Source organism: Papaver somniferum, chromosome 3, assembly GCF_003573695.1.
Source record: "Papaver somniferum cultivar HN1 chromosome 3, ASM357369v1, whole genome shotgun sequence".
Classification (NCBI taxonomy): Eukaryota; Viridiplantae; Streptophyta; class Magnoliopsida; order Ranunculales; family Papaveraceae; genus Papaver; species Papaver somniferum.
Genome location: NC_039360.1, coordinates 209025969 through 209039808, shown reverse-complemented (window position 1 = coordinate 209039808; position 13840 = coordinate 209025969).

The following is a 13840-nucleotide window of genomic DNA, read 5'->3' as shown; positions in this document are numbered from 1 at the left end:
TTCAAATACTCAACACAAGGAAAACCTTACGGTATATACGACTACATCAACCAATAGAACATGATTAGTATATCAGTCCATATACTCAACACAAGAACTTGTGGAATATATGACAAACTCAACTAGATTAATTACAAGAGAACTTATAATTAATCTAATTGGAATACACAACCAAACTAATCACCGAAGCAATCAATTTAATTGTCAAATTATTTTGCTCGACAAAAGAAGACTTTCGGAGCAAATAACTAAATAACCAATCAAGATGATTAATTTAGCTCAAGAATGCTCAACATATAGCATCTCATAGAACAACCAACAAGGCCAATATTAATCGACATAGTTGTAAGGTGCTCAACATAAGATACACAATGGAGCCTTCACGGTAAAACATAACAAAATGGGTCAATGAAGATCAATACCGTGGATAACTTACAAGGATCTATTCTATTTTCCATCACTATTTGCATAAAGACATAATAGACTTTATCCTTGTCAAACAAAAGATTTAATCCTATTTTCCATCAAATAAATGACTGCATAGGCATAACTTTTGTAATTGTCAAATGTCCATTTGTCCTTTCATAAATACGAATATCAATTTATGAACGACTTTACTTTTGACACAATATGGGACCTTCAAGTTCACAGATGCAAACAACACATATCCCATGAAAATATTGCAATACCTCAAAATCATAAAGATTAATACTGCAATAACAATCTTTGCCCTTAGAAGGTAGAATCAGTCTTTTTCGCACGGATTTATACCAATAGTGGTTACCAAAAGCGTATAAAAAGATTTCCTTAACAAAGAAGAACATACAAATTCATTGACGACTATGCACCATAGTTCACATGAGATGATTGTGAACACTCAAGAATATATAGCAATGTGAACTACTACCCATTCTCAAACTTCCTTCTTTGTGATTCACCAACATCACTCTTGTAACATCCAAATAATAACTTAGAATAGGATTTCTCCAAGAATCCCAGTGCCCAAGTCCAAGAGAATAAAACAAGTTCAACGAAACGGAGCAAACACTAAAAAACAAGATACAAGATAAATACCAATATTAACTCATCCAAATTCAACAATTCTCATCTCCATTTTGAAGGGAATTCAATAAGGAAGAGAATGCAAACAGAATAAGGTAAATCCGAGTTCGGACGAAGAAGTTACGTCCAAAAAAAGTTTACAGAATATCGACGTCAAGTATGCATACGGGTTTGCGAACTTAAACCTCTGGATTTTGATTTTGAATGATGTTATGCATACTTGGTATGTGTACCATGTAATCCAAACATCCCGAACTATTATTTTCAAACATAAACATTTAAGAACCTTAAACACATATCAAGTTAGGTAGAAATGAACGATAAGCAAGATTATTATAAGTATTCTAAGCAAATAAAAGTACAAATCTTTCTCAAGTTTATAGACATACCTTTTTAGATGAATCCAATCGAATTATATCGCCTTACCGAACATAATCTGTGTGCCCCAATTCTTGTGCTTCCCTCACCGTATACAAAGAAGGGCATTCCTTGGTGAGGATGCACTTCCAACACAATCAAGTTGCGTTGGGGTGAACAAAGTCTTTCTCACCACAAGTGACTTTTGGATTATCATGAAGGAGATCGCTTTTAGAACCTTTCACATCCAAATCCATCTTCCCAAAGAACTCTTTAAGTTCCAGCATCATGGATACTGCTTTCTCCAAAGTCATGGAACTTTCTGGGAGATCATTCCTTTTCACACTCAAAATATCATTGACTTTCTTTGGTATCCACTTTTGAGTGCGTTTAGGAACGACCAAAACCTTCTTCCCATTACGCTCTTCAAGATTTTCCGGAAGAGAATTGGATTGACTATTCTTTTGCAAGTTAGTCTTTCTCCAATTGGGAGCATCGGATCTTGTCTTTGTCTTTACGAAGTTATCTATTTTGATAACCATTACGATTTTGAAAAGGATTCGTATGACGTTTATAGGCAAATCTAGGATTATCACAGCACTGATTCCTTTGCCTAAAGGTTGTACGTTTACAACCCGTAATGTCAAGAGTGTTAGCCTTAACATATGATCCCGGTTTAATAACTTCTTTTGACACCCAAACAAGAATATCATGAAGTTTTTCATTTCTTATACAAAAACGACATCTCCTTTCCAGGTGACCTTTGTTTCCACAATAATGACAAATATAAGGAACGTTCTTACCCAGATTCATATGTGCTGGTTTTGGAGGTTGATATACTTTGGTCTTTTGAACCTTAACTGCAAGTGAAGGTATTTCACTTTTGCCATCAGTGGAAACCTTTTGTTGAGAAGAATCACTAGCCTTGACAATTTTACCTCTTTGCTAATACTTGGAGCATCTATTCTCTTATAGCCCAATCCTCGTGTATCACGATGATTTTTACTTGATCCTAGGATAGTGGTTAATTTTCTTGAACTAGTATTGAACTTTTCAAGTAATCTTCCAACATCTTGATTTATCAAGAGCAGCAGCTAAATCAACCTCAAGGCGTTTTTCTCGAGCGAGATGAGCGCTTTCTCTGTCATCAAAACTTGTTTGCTGAGAGTTAAACTTTGCTGCAGATTCGACAAGTTTCTCTTCCAACAAAAAGTACTTTTGATAAAGATTATCACATTCAAGTGACTTCATACGTAGGTTTCCTCAGAATCCTTGAGGATCGATTCGCAAAAACGATTCGAAAAATAAACACCTGCGTAACATCTTCTCAATTTCTTCTTTTCTAGACAGAGAGAATTCAGAAGAGGTGAGACATGAGAATTTGTAATCTTCTTCATCTTCCACGAATCCAAAAACTTAACATACTCTGAGACTTCCTCATCAATATCTCTATCAATATCTGAATCACCTTCAAGAGAAATTTCATCCAACTGTTCTTCTAGGAGAGTTTCCCAATCAACAGTTTTTATATCAAGAGAATGTTTGGATATTGACTTAGATGTGACAGTTCTCTCAGGTGAATCCAAGCTTTTAGAATCATCCGGTAATTTATGAACTGATACGTTATTAGAGATAGACTCGTCCATAATCATATCGCTACAAACACAGACTTGTAAGGTCTTTAATGTGTTTGCCTGCTCTGATACCAATTGAAAAAGCGGGGGTCTAACAACACCACCCAATATTTCGCTTAGCAATCTCTATGGACTAACTCCGAAATACTTTGATAGAGAATCAACTAGACAGTCAGACTCAATCTGGATAAAAGTATCTCAAGGAGTTAATATCTCTCTCTTGATTTGATTTTTTACTCAACCTAAAAACAATAGCGAGTCTTTATCAAATACAAGGAATAACTTGGACGGTACCAAAGACCAATGTCCAAGTGTTAATCAATGAAATCGACAACCACAAGGTCGGATCTCTAATCGATTAACCTTTAACGCACAATCTGTATTATTTCAATTATAAAGATAAACAATATAATGCGAAAAATGAAATAACACAGACACCAGAAATTTTGTTAACGAGGAAACCGCAAATGCAGAAAAACCCCGGGACCTAGTCCAGATTGAATACACACTGTATTAAGCCGCTACAGACACTAGCCTACTCCAAGCTAACTTCGGACTGGACTATAGTTGAACCCCAATCAGTCTCCCATTAATTCAAGGTACAGTTGTACTCCTACGCCTCTGATCCCAGCAGGACACTGCACACTTGATTCCCTTAGCTGATTTGACCCACAACTAAGAGTTGATGCAACCCAAAATCGCAGACTTGATAATAAACAAATCTGTCTCACACAGAAAAGTCTATCAAAGGATAAATCTGTCTCCCACAGAAAAATCCTAGGTTTTGTTCCGTCTTAAGATATAAAATCAAGGTAAACAGGAACTAATTGATAATCCGGTCTTATATTCCCGAAGAACAGCCTAGATTAATCAATCACCTCTCAACAATCCTTCTTGACTACACAAGCGGTTTGTCGACGAATCACAAACAGTGATACGAAGATGTTTGTGACTTCTTTATCTTTCCTGTCAAAGAACTCTCACGATCTCAAGCCAGTCAAAGATTGAGTGACAGATAAGTTAAAGTCTCCACATACCTTTTAGTCGATGAAGATCCACCATTTCCTTGAGTAGTATTTCCTATTTTATAATGATTGCGATGGAGTCGTGAGCTCAACTACACTTTCTATCCTAATCCAAGACCTTAGATCTAATAGGCTAGTAATCAAGACTTATAGTTTTGATCACTAATATTGACAAACATGCTTGAGATAGCAACGCATGCGAGTTAGACCGAGCAATGCTCTAACAATCTCCCCCTTTGTCAATTTTAGTGGCAAAACTATTAATACATATGAAATACAAAAAATAAATAAATTAACTTTTGTAGCTTCTATTCACATGCCTAATCTTCAACATTACTCGAAATCTTCGTCACTTCCAAGTACTCCTATGATCCCAAAGGTTGTAAGTTTAGCATCATCGTTGTTGAAAATCCGTAGCTATAACAACAAGAAAACAATAGTTCTCAATCATTGTTATACAGTGTCATAGTATCATTACACAACGTCAAAGATCAACTGTATCACAACTTCAACAACAATACTATGGTGATATGTATCACTCCCCCTTAGTCAATACTCCATCTCACATGGAAACCACTCCCCCTTACATAATGATCTGAAAACCATATGTATTTGTAGTGTGAACTACATACTAATTCTCCCCCATTTTGTCAATAAAATTGGCAAAGGTACAAGAACGGGATCCTAATGAAATTTCCGAAAGAGACATTTCATGACCAAAAGAAAGAACACACATCATCTTATTAGATGCAATCATAAAGCCGAAGCTAAATGCATTCATCAAGGAGTTTAAAGATACAAGATAACCCCTATAATATTCCACAGCCGCACTCCCCACAAAGATATTGCAATTAAGCGCAAGTTCAAAAGAACTCTCCCCCACAAAATGTCATTCCCATGGGAACAACAAGAGCAACCTTAATTTCGAAAGAAAAGAAGGATTTCTTTGGACATAACAAATCACATTCAAAAATGAATGTGAATCCAAAATATTAAATTTACCACAAGAACTTCATGATTAATTTAACCAAAAATGCTCAGCACAAGTAAACTTATGGAGACTTAAGAGTGCTCAATTAGATTAATCACAAGTAAACCCATAATTAATCTAATCGAAATACACAACCAAATTAACCATAAAAGTAATCAATTTAATTGGTCATACTCACATAAGAGAGTCTATGGAGCAATGACTACGTTAAACAATCAACCCAGTCATGAACGCTCAAACATAAGAAGACTTATGGAGTCATAACTAAATAACCAAACAAGATGATTAATTTAGTTCAAAATGCTTGACATAAAGTACCTTACAGAACAACAACATAGCTAATTAAAAATAATCAACTTGGTTGTTTAATGCTCAACATAAGACACTTTTACGGAGTCTCACAGTAATACATAAAATATGGATCATGGAAGATCAATTACTGCGGAATACACAAGGATTCATTCTATTTTCCATCGCTATTTGCATAACGACATTTAATAGACATAATCCTTGCAAACAAAAGATTTTAATCTATCTTCCATAAATAATTGACAATACAGGCTTAACTTTTGTATTTGTCAAAAGTCCGTTCATTCTTTCATCAATACATGCATATCAATTCATGAACGACTTTACTTTTGACAAGTTATGGGACAATCAAGTTCACGGATGCAAACGCGCATATCCCATAAAAATATTGCAATATATAAAATCATAAAGATTAATACTGCAAAAATCATCTTCCAAACAAGTTTAGAATTTTAAACCAATAAATCTAAAAACATGAAGATGAAAACGTTGGACATAGCAATGTGTAATCACAATAATGGCTATTCCAACCTCTAGTTATTCTTCTAAACAAAACAAGAAAAATAGAAGATTTACTAGGCGAACTAAAGGAAAAATCAGAGTTCATTGAGGACCTCGTATCTTTCAAGGAATCCATCAAAGAAGGTATCATTGATTTCCTTTATTCTCTTGACTGTAGACACACCATGTTCGTGAGTTATAACACTAACTTTGCGATCAACAACTCGAGAAAGTTGTCTAGCTTTGACGCAGTCCATGATGAGCTTATTTTGGTTCCGTATCAGAATATTCTAATTTACAAGGATTCTGGCCTGGCCATCTAGGAGTTGGTTTATTTGCAGTTGCAGATTTGCAAACTCGACCTTTGAATCGTTTTGAAAACGAGTTAAATCCTTGACAGAATCATCAACCCAGGAGTTATGATCCTTTCTTTCAAGCATTTTCTTTAGAACTAGCTCTTGAATTGACTCACGTCCTTGACTGTCTTCCTCCATATCAAGATGCACATTATCTTGAGATTTTGCAGAGTTCTCCATATTATTTTTGTTAAGTAAAGGAAAACCCAACAAATTAATATATATATGTGTTAGTAAACACAGGTTGGAAACCCTAAGAACTCACAGGAGGAGGACGCGGACGTTTATGGACTGTCAACACAAAGAAAACTTAAAACAGAAAGAAAAATATACAACATACTTGAGTATTTCTCAATAATTTTCCTTGTACCTATCAAGTTAGAAACAAGGAAAAGAATACCTGGAATCAGGTGGTAGAGTGGAAACTAATCCCACTATGATCATCGAGAAAGGAGTTGTACATATCATATGGTAGTTTGATCTTTGTGTTCTTCGCCTTTCTTTGGTTAACCTTCATCCCAGAAGAGTAAGACACAATGTGGTTAACATATCCATCCGAAGGGTTTCTATGAGGACTAAATCTAGGACCTCTTGCAATTGGTTCAAGAGGATCAGAATAGAGAGGAATCCATTTTCTAGACTTAAATTTACCAGAAACATTCTTATAAACATAGGGAATGCTTTTATCAGTAGTACAAGAATTTATACTACTAGAAAACATATGATTCTTGTGATGATTTCTAAGAAAGAGATCATCTTTATAAGGTATCTGGTTTTCTGCGGGCATGCGATTCACTGCAGTAGTCGACGGACTATTTATCCCATTGACAGTTTAAAGAAGCAAATTATGAAGTTTAGAAATTTGTTTCTTTCTGGCAAAACAATGAATATCATAGTGATTCTTTTTCCCACAGAAAGTACAGGTTCGTGGAGGAGAAGCAACAATTGTCACCTGTTTTAACTTTATAGCCATGTGAGAAGATTGTAAGTTATGCAAACTTTTCTTGACACAATCTTCTTCTGGAGAACATTTCGTCATGTACTGTAACTCATGAGAGTTAGTATGTACAGAAAAATTTCTCTTTAAGACAGAGTTTTCCTTTTCCAAGGATTTACACTGTTCATGAGCTAGAGTAAGAGATGCTTCTAGTTTCTCTTTTTCAACACGAAGTCTGTTAAGATCTGATGAATGAGTCTCGATCAAACGTTTCTCTCTAATTGAGTCTTCCTTAACAATATCTTCAAGAACACTAATCTTTTCACGCTGTTGAGTAGTTTATTGGAGAAGTTTTTCAATATTCTTAGAGAAAGACCCAATGATGCTGTAGAGTTCATGTTCTCGATCAAGAGACTTTTCAAATTCATCAATAAGCTGATCATGATCCTGAATATCAATAATCTCAGCAGTTTTTTTTGAGATTCTGGTGAGCTCATTTTCAGCGTTTGCCACAGTGCCCAATGTCTCATCAGAGAGAGAAATGTCTGCACCAGATGGGACAACCTTCTTACCTCAGGATTCGGAAGAATATGCTAAGGAGTGATCCTTTGAGGTATTTACAAGACATTTGGCATAGTTAAAAGCTTTAGAAGGCATCTTGGTATGCGTGTAAGAGATTCTGTCCACAGACTCAGATTGCCACAAACACAGACTTGTAAGGTCTTAAACGTGTTTGCCTGCTCTGATACCAATTGAAAAAGTGGGGGTACAACAACCACACCCAATATTTTTCTTAGCAATATGTATGGACAAACTCCAATATACTTTGTAGAGAATCAACTAGACAGTCAGACTCAATCTAGATAAAAAGTATGTCAAAGAGTTTATATCTCAATCTCTCGATTTGATCTTTAATCAAGCAAATAGAAATCTGCGAGTCTTTATCAAAGAGAGATAACTTGGATGGTACCAAAGACCAATATCCAAGTGTCAATCAATTTAAATCAACAACCAAAAGGTCGGATATTCTAATTGATTGAACAACGCATAACCTGTATTATTTCAATTATATAAAAGAATATACTGCGGAATAGAAATAACACAAACAGCATAATTTTGTTAACGAGGAAACCGCAAATGCAGAAAAACCTCGGTACCTAGTCCAGATTGAACACAAACTGTATTAAGCCGCTACAGACACTAGCCTACTCCAAACTAACTTCGGTCTGGACTGTAGTTGAACCCCAATCAATCTCACACTGATCCAAGGTACAATTATGTTCCTACGCCTCTGATCCCAGCAGGATACTGCGCACTTGATTCCCTTAGCTGATCTTACCCACAACTAAGAGTTGCTACGACCATAAGTCGAAGACTTTAATAAACAAATCTGTATCACACAGAAAAGTCTACGATAATAGATAAATCCGTCTCCCACGAATATACCTACGAGTTTTGTTCCGTCTTTTGATAAATCAAGGTGAACAAGAACCAATCAATAATACCAGACTTATATTCCCGAAGAACATCTTAGTATTATCAATCACCTCACAATAATCTTAATTAACGCAGCGAAAAAAGATATTGTGGAATCACAAATGATGAGACGAAGTTTGTTTGTGATTACTTTTCTATCTTGACTATCGGAGATTATAAAATCTCGAGCCAATTATTACAATCGTACTCGTAGCGATAGAAGATGCAAGATCATATCACACAACTACGATAAAAGTAGTATCGGTCTGGCTTCACAATCCTAATGAAGTCTTTAAGTCGTTAACCTAATTTTAGAGAAGAAAATCAAAGGTTAATGGAGATCGACTCTAGCGGGCGCACTAGTAGCACACAGAATGTGTGGGTATTAGGTTTCCCAGTTGCTAGAGTTCTCCCTTGTATACACTTTCAAATCAGGGTTTGCAATCAATGTTAGCTTAGTAAAAAAGCATTCAATATTCACCGTCAGATGAAATCCTGATTAGATTCAAGCTAATATTTCTCAACCGTTAGATCGAAAACTTAGCTTGTCACACACAAATGAAATGTCCAATTTTGGGTTTACGAACCGTACCCAAACATTAACATTTGTTGGTTCAACAAGTCAACCAAATGGTTATCCATATGATTACTTTCATATCAACCATATTCTTCTTCACCATAACTAGTTCAAATGACTCAAATGAACTAGTTAGAAAGTTTTTCAATTGCTTACATCTTATGTAACTACACAAGACACAATCGAAGCAAAAATGGTTTGATTCAATCAAATCGGTTCATGAACTTTATAGCCATGGTTTGCAAAAGCATCCCTTAGTTTAAATAAACATGAGTTCAAGAACAACCGGTTTTAGATATAACTTGCTCAAGTTCGCGGACTTAAACTCATGGAAGTAGTTCACAAACTCTAGAAGAAATTCTCAGGTCGAGAACTTTCGCCAGTTCGCGGACTGCGTTCGCGGACTTGGCTCACGCCACTTCCATTTCTCTTGATCAAAAAAGTTCGCAAACTTTGGTTCAAGGAATAAGGACTTATACATATATGTGTTTCCACAACAATGCTCATATCCTACCAATGCTTATGTAATCTAAACTCTCATTTCCATCATTGAAACATTCTCAGAGGACGGATATAGCCGTTATTCACAGACCATTTTTCGTCAGAGAAATTTTCAAAGTGATTGAAACATTACATGACTTTCGTCACTAGGTAAAGATGAATTCGGCTAAAGCGAAAGCTTGCCAACACATATTTCGAGAAATAGATAGGCGATATAAACTCGGATCGAAATAGCAAATGTGCATAATGAAATTCTATATATCAAAACGACTTTTGTCTCAAGAATAGGAGATAGAATAGATAGACTTTTGAGTGACAGATAAGTTCAAGTCTCCACATACCTTTTAGTCGATGAAGATCCATCAGTTCCTTGAGTAGTCCTTCGTCTTGTATGATTATTGCCATGGAGTCTTGAGCTCAATTACACTTTCTATCCTAATCCAAGACCTTAGCTCTAATAGGCTAGTAATCAAGACTTATAGTTTTGATCACTAATGTTGACAAACATGCTTGAGATAGCAACGCATACGAGTTCGACCGAGCAATGCTCTAACAAAATCCTTCATAACAGCCCTGAAATCATCATCATGATGACAAACAGAAAAAAGGGAGATAGAGGAAGAACCTTTTTCATCATTTGAAGACTTCTCCTTCGTTATTCTTGAAGATTTGATTCCACAAAGATACAAATTAACCGCTTCTATTGCATCCCTCTTTGTGGTACCTCTAGTTACATGAGCCATGATTCTGTATCTTTCAGGGAATAAAGAGTGAAGGACATTTTTCACAAGAAGAAGGAAATATAAACAAAACAGAAGAAACGAAAAAACCCTAAAGAGGTTTTACGTATAGGAACCTTGAGAAATTCTTCACGGTCCGTGAACCATTATCCTTTTTTTTTTTGATAATATATTATTCATTCTACGAAACTTATCTTACATGTCCTTATGTAAATTTCTCATGATTGTAGTTTATATTTATCAACGTAAGTAAGAACTTACTCTTAGCTCAATAAACATAGTTTAGAACACAAGAAATGTTGATGCACACATCAAGTCTTTGCGGACTGAAAACGATGTGTATGATAATAAGAGTAATACACAAGCTTGTGTATGATTTTGAATATTTGGAGAGGATTCACCAAACACATCTTACTTATTATCCATCATGAGAACACTTAAGGAAATTCAATATATAACAAATAAGTAAAAACTAGACAAGACTTGAGAAACCTTGATGCAATCCTCATATTCTCAAGTTAATAAGGTGGATGCAAACATTAATACAATCAGGTAGCAATGGAGTGAGCATAATTCTCACTTCTTGTGTCACAAGGTGATGTTTCAAGGTTTCTTGTAAAAATTGACTTCTTACCTCGTCTAGTTCTGGTTCTTCGAGACTTCTTCTTGGCCTCGGGAGTTCCACGTTGGTTGCTTAAGGCCAGATTCATCCTCTGCATGTTATTCTGAAGCTTGGCAATCCTTTTGTTATTCTTCATGAACTTCCAACATTTACTTTGAACATGATTCGTATTTCCACAAAACAAATACACAGAGGGAAATTCTTGTTTTGGCGATCCGCTTCCTATTTATCACACAACTCTATATTCACCTTTCCTTAACCGGCTGGAACAAAGGAATTGTTTGTGATTACAGTCTTGTTCTTGTACCCAATACCTTTTGTGTTTCCAAAAGACTTCTGACCAAATAACATTGCTGAGATTTTGTCAGAGCTTCCAGACAGCCTTTGCAAGTCACACTTAAGAATATCTATCTCTTTTTCCTTTAGATATAGGGTTCTGGTGAATTCATCATTAAGATTAACTACCTCAAGACACTTAACTAGAAGCGATGATTCAAGTTTCTCTAACAAATTTTTTTAGTTTAAGATTTTCTCGGTGAATCTCTTCACTTTTATCCAAGAATTCCAAAAACTCAGTGTCAGACTCGTATTCTAAATCAGAATTTGAGTTAATAGAAGTTTCTGCAGAGAGAGCAGAAATTTATGTGTAAACTTCAGAAGAATGCGTATCATTGATAAGTTGATAAGATTTTACTTATTGTATTGAATCATCTGGAGCATCAAAGAGAGAACGCCGTTTCCCGGACCTTTTGCTTCTTTTCACAATATCCTTGATCAATGATCTATTAAGATCAACATGATTAGGAAAACATTCATCAGCACAAGACAAAGAAGTAGATTCACTTGTATTGATTACATCTTAGAAAGCAGATGTTCTGGCTGTATTTTGATCATGCTCAATAAGTTTTAACTTTCCAATAAGAGTATTCCTGGAAAGTGTTTCAAGGTTATTTCCCTCCACGATGGCATGTTTCTTAGAATCGTATTTTGCTGGTAAAGATCTGAGAATTTTCATCACAATTTCCTTTTCAGAAAATAGTATTACCCAACGCAAAAAGATGCATTAACAATTTCAGACACTTTGATTAAACTCATCAAATGAATCTTCATCAGTCACACGAAATTTTTCCCAATCAGAATTTAGGTTTTGAAGCCTAGCTTCTTTCTCAGAGGTATACCCTTCAAATACGGTTTCTAAGATATCCCAAACATCTTTAGACCGAGTGCACGTAGACACATGGTGATGAAGATCCGAGGTAATAACATGGATAATAGCGTTTAACCCATCTGAAATTTTGCTTCGGAACACTAATCTCAGTTTCACTATATCTACAAATATCCTATGCCACAGTTACACAGTCTACTGTAACCATTGGAGAATCATAGCCATTAACAACACGCACCCATGATTGCAAATCATGCGCTTGTAGAAAGGCATGTATATCAATATCCACCATAAGTAATTCGAGCCTGAAAAGAAAAGGGTACCCAAATATACCTCAAACTAAAACTTTTCCACTTATAAGTCCTTTCTCCGAAAGTGAGTGTCTATGGACTGATTCGAGACAATACAATTAATCGGTTCACACTTCGTGTGATCGTCTATGGATACGAGATCGAGACAATACAACAACAAAGTATGTTTACTTGATAAAAGATTCGGACTTAACCAAATACAATAGGATTACTTATCAAGTAAATAGGAATTAACGTTTGTGTAATTTAATTTAAATTATAATAACAACAATTATAAATACGGAAAATAAAAGTAAATGACACAACAAGATTTTGTTAACGAGGAAACCGCAAATGCAGAAAAACCCCGGGACCTTGTCCATAATTTAATACTCTCAGGATTAAGCCGCTATATAAAATCAAACCAACTACGTATAGTTGAGACCAAGCAACTAAACCTATAGTTCACCTAGTTCCGTCTGTATTCCCACGCCTCCGACCTGTAATAAGTCACGTACTTTGAACAATTCCTTTGGTTCGTATTTGTTAGAGCATTGCTCGGTCGAACTCGCATGCGTTGCTATCTCAAGCATATTTGTCAATATTAGTGATCAAAACTATATGTCTTGATTTCTAGTTTACTTATGACTAAGTCTCAGTCTAGGATAGTTAATTGTAGTTGAGCTCCAGACTCCATGGTGATCATCTTACGAAGACGAAGAACTACTCGAGGAATCAGTGGAACTTCATCTGACTAAAAGGTATGTGGAGATTTGAACTTATCTATCACTCAAAAGTCTATCTCTCTATCTCATATTCTTGAGATAAAGTCGTATAAGCATGATAGTTTTCATACAACTTCTTCCAAAGGTTCACCTACGGTACTGAAAAACATTAATTTAAATAGTACTAGATTACATTGATCTGTTGCGCGACAACGGTAAGGTAATTATACCAGTTAGCTAGGTCAGTTTATTTCGATTATCTCTTCTCTTACTATTTGCATATGAATATTATACATTGGATGAACATCACCCCATTCCTTAACAATGGAAAAAATGGTGTATGACTGATTCAAGGAAAAACAATTTTGTAGCATAAACAAAGGAAGGAAGAAGCAAGAAACACAACGAATATCATCGATTTGGGTTGTAGTATAATATGACTTAGGAAGAACCATAACGATTTTTCGACCCTGAGGACTAGGTAAGTTATATCTATGAATATTGTATGTAACTTTGTAGATAGAAGCCTCTGGTGCGTATGCACCGGGTTAGAGGCTTGTTTATATAACACT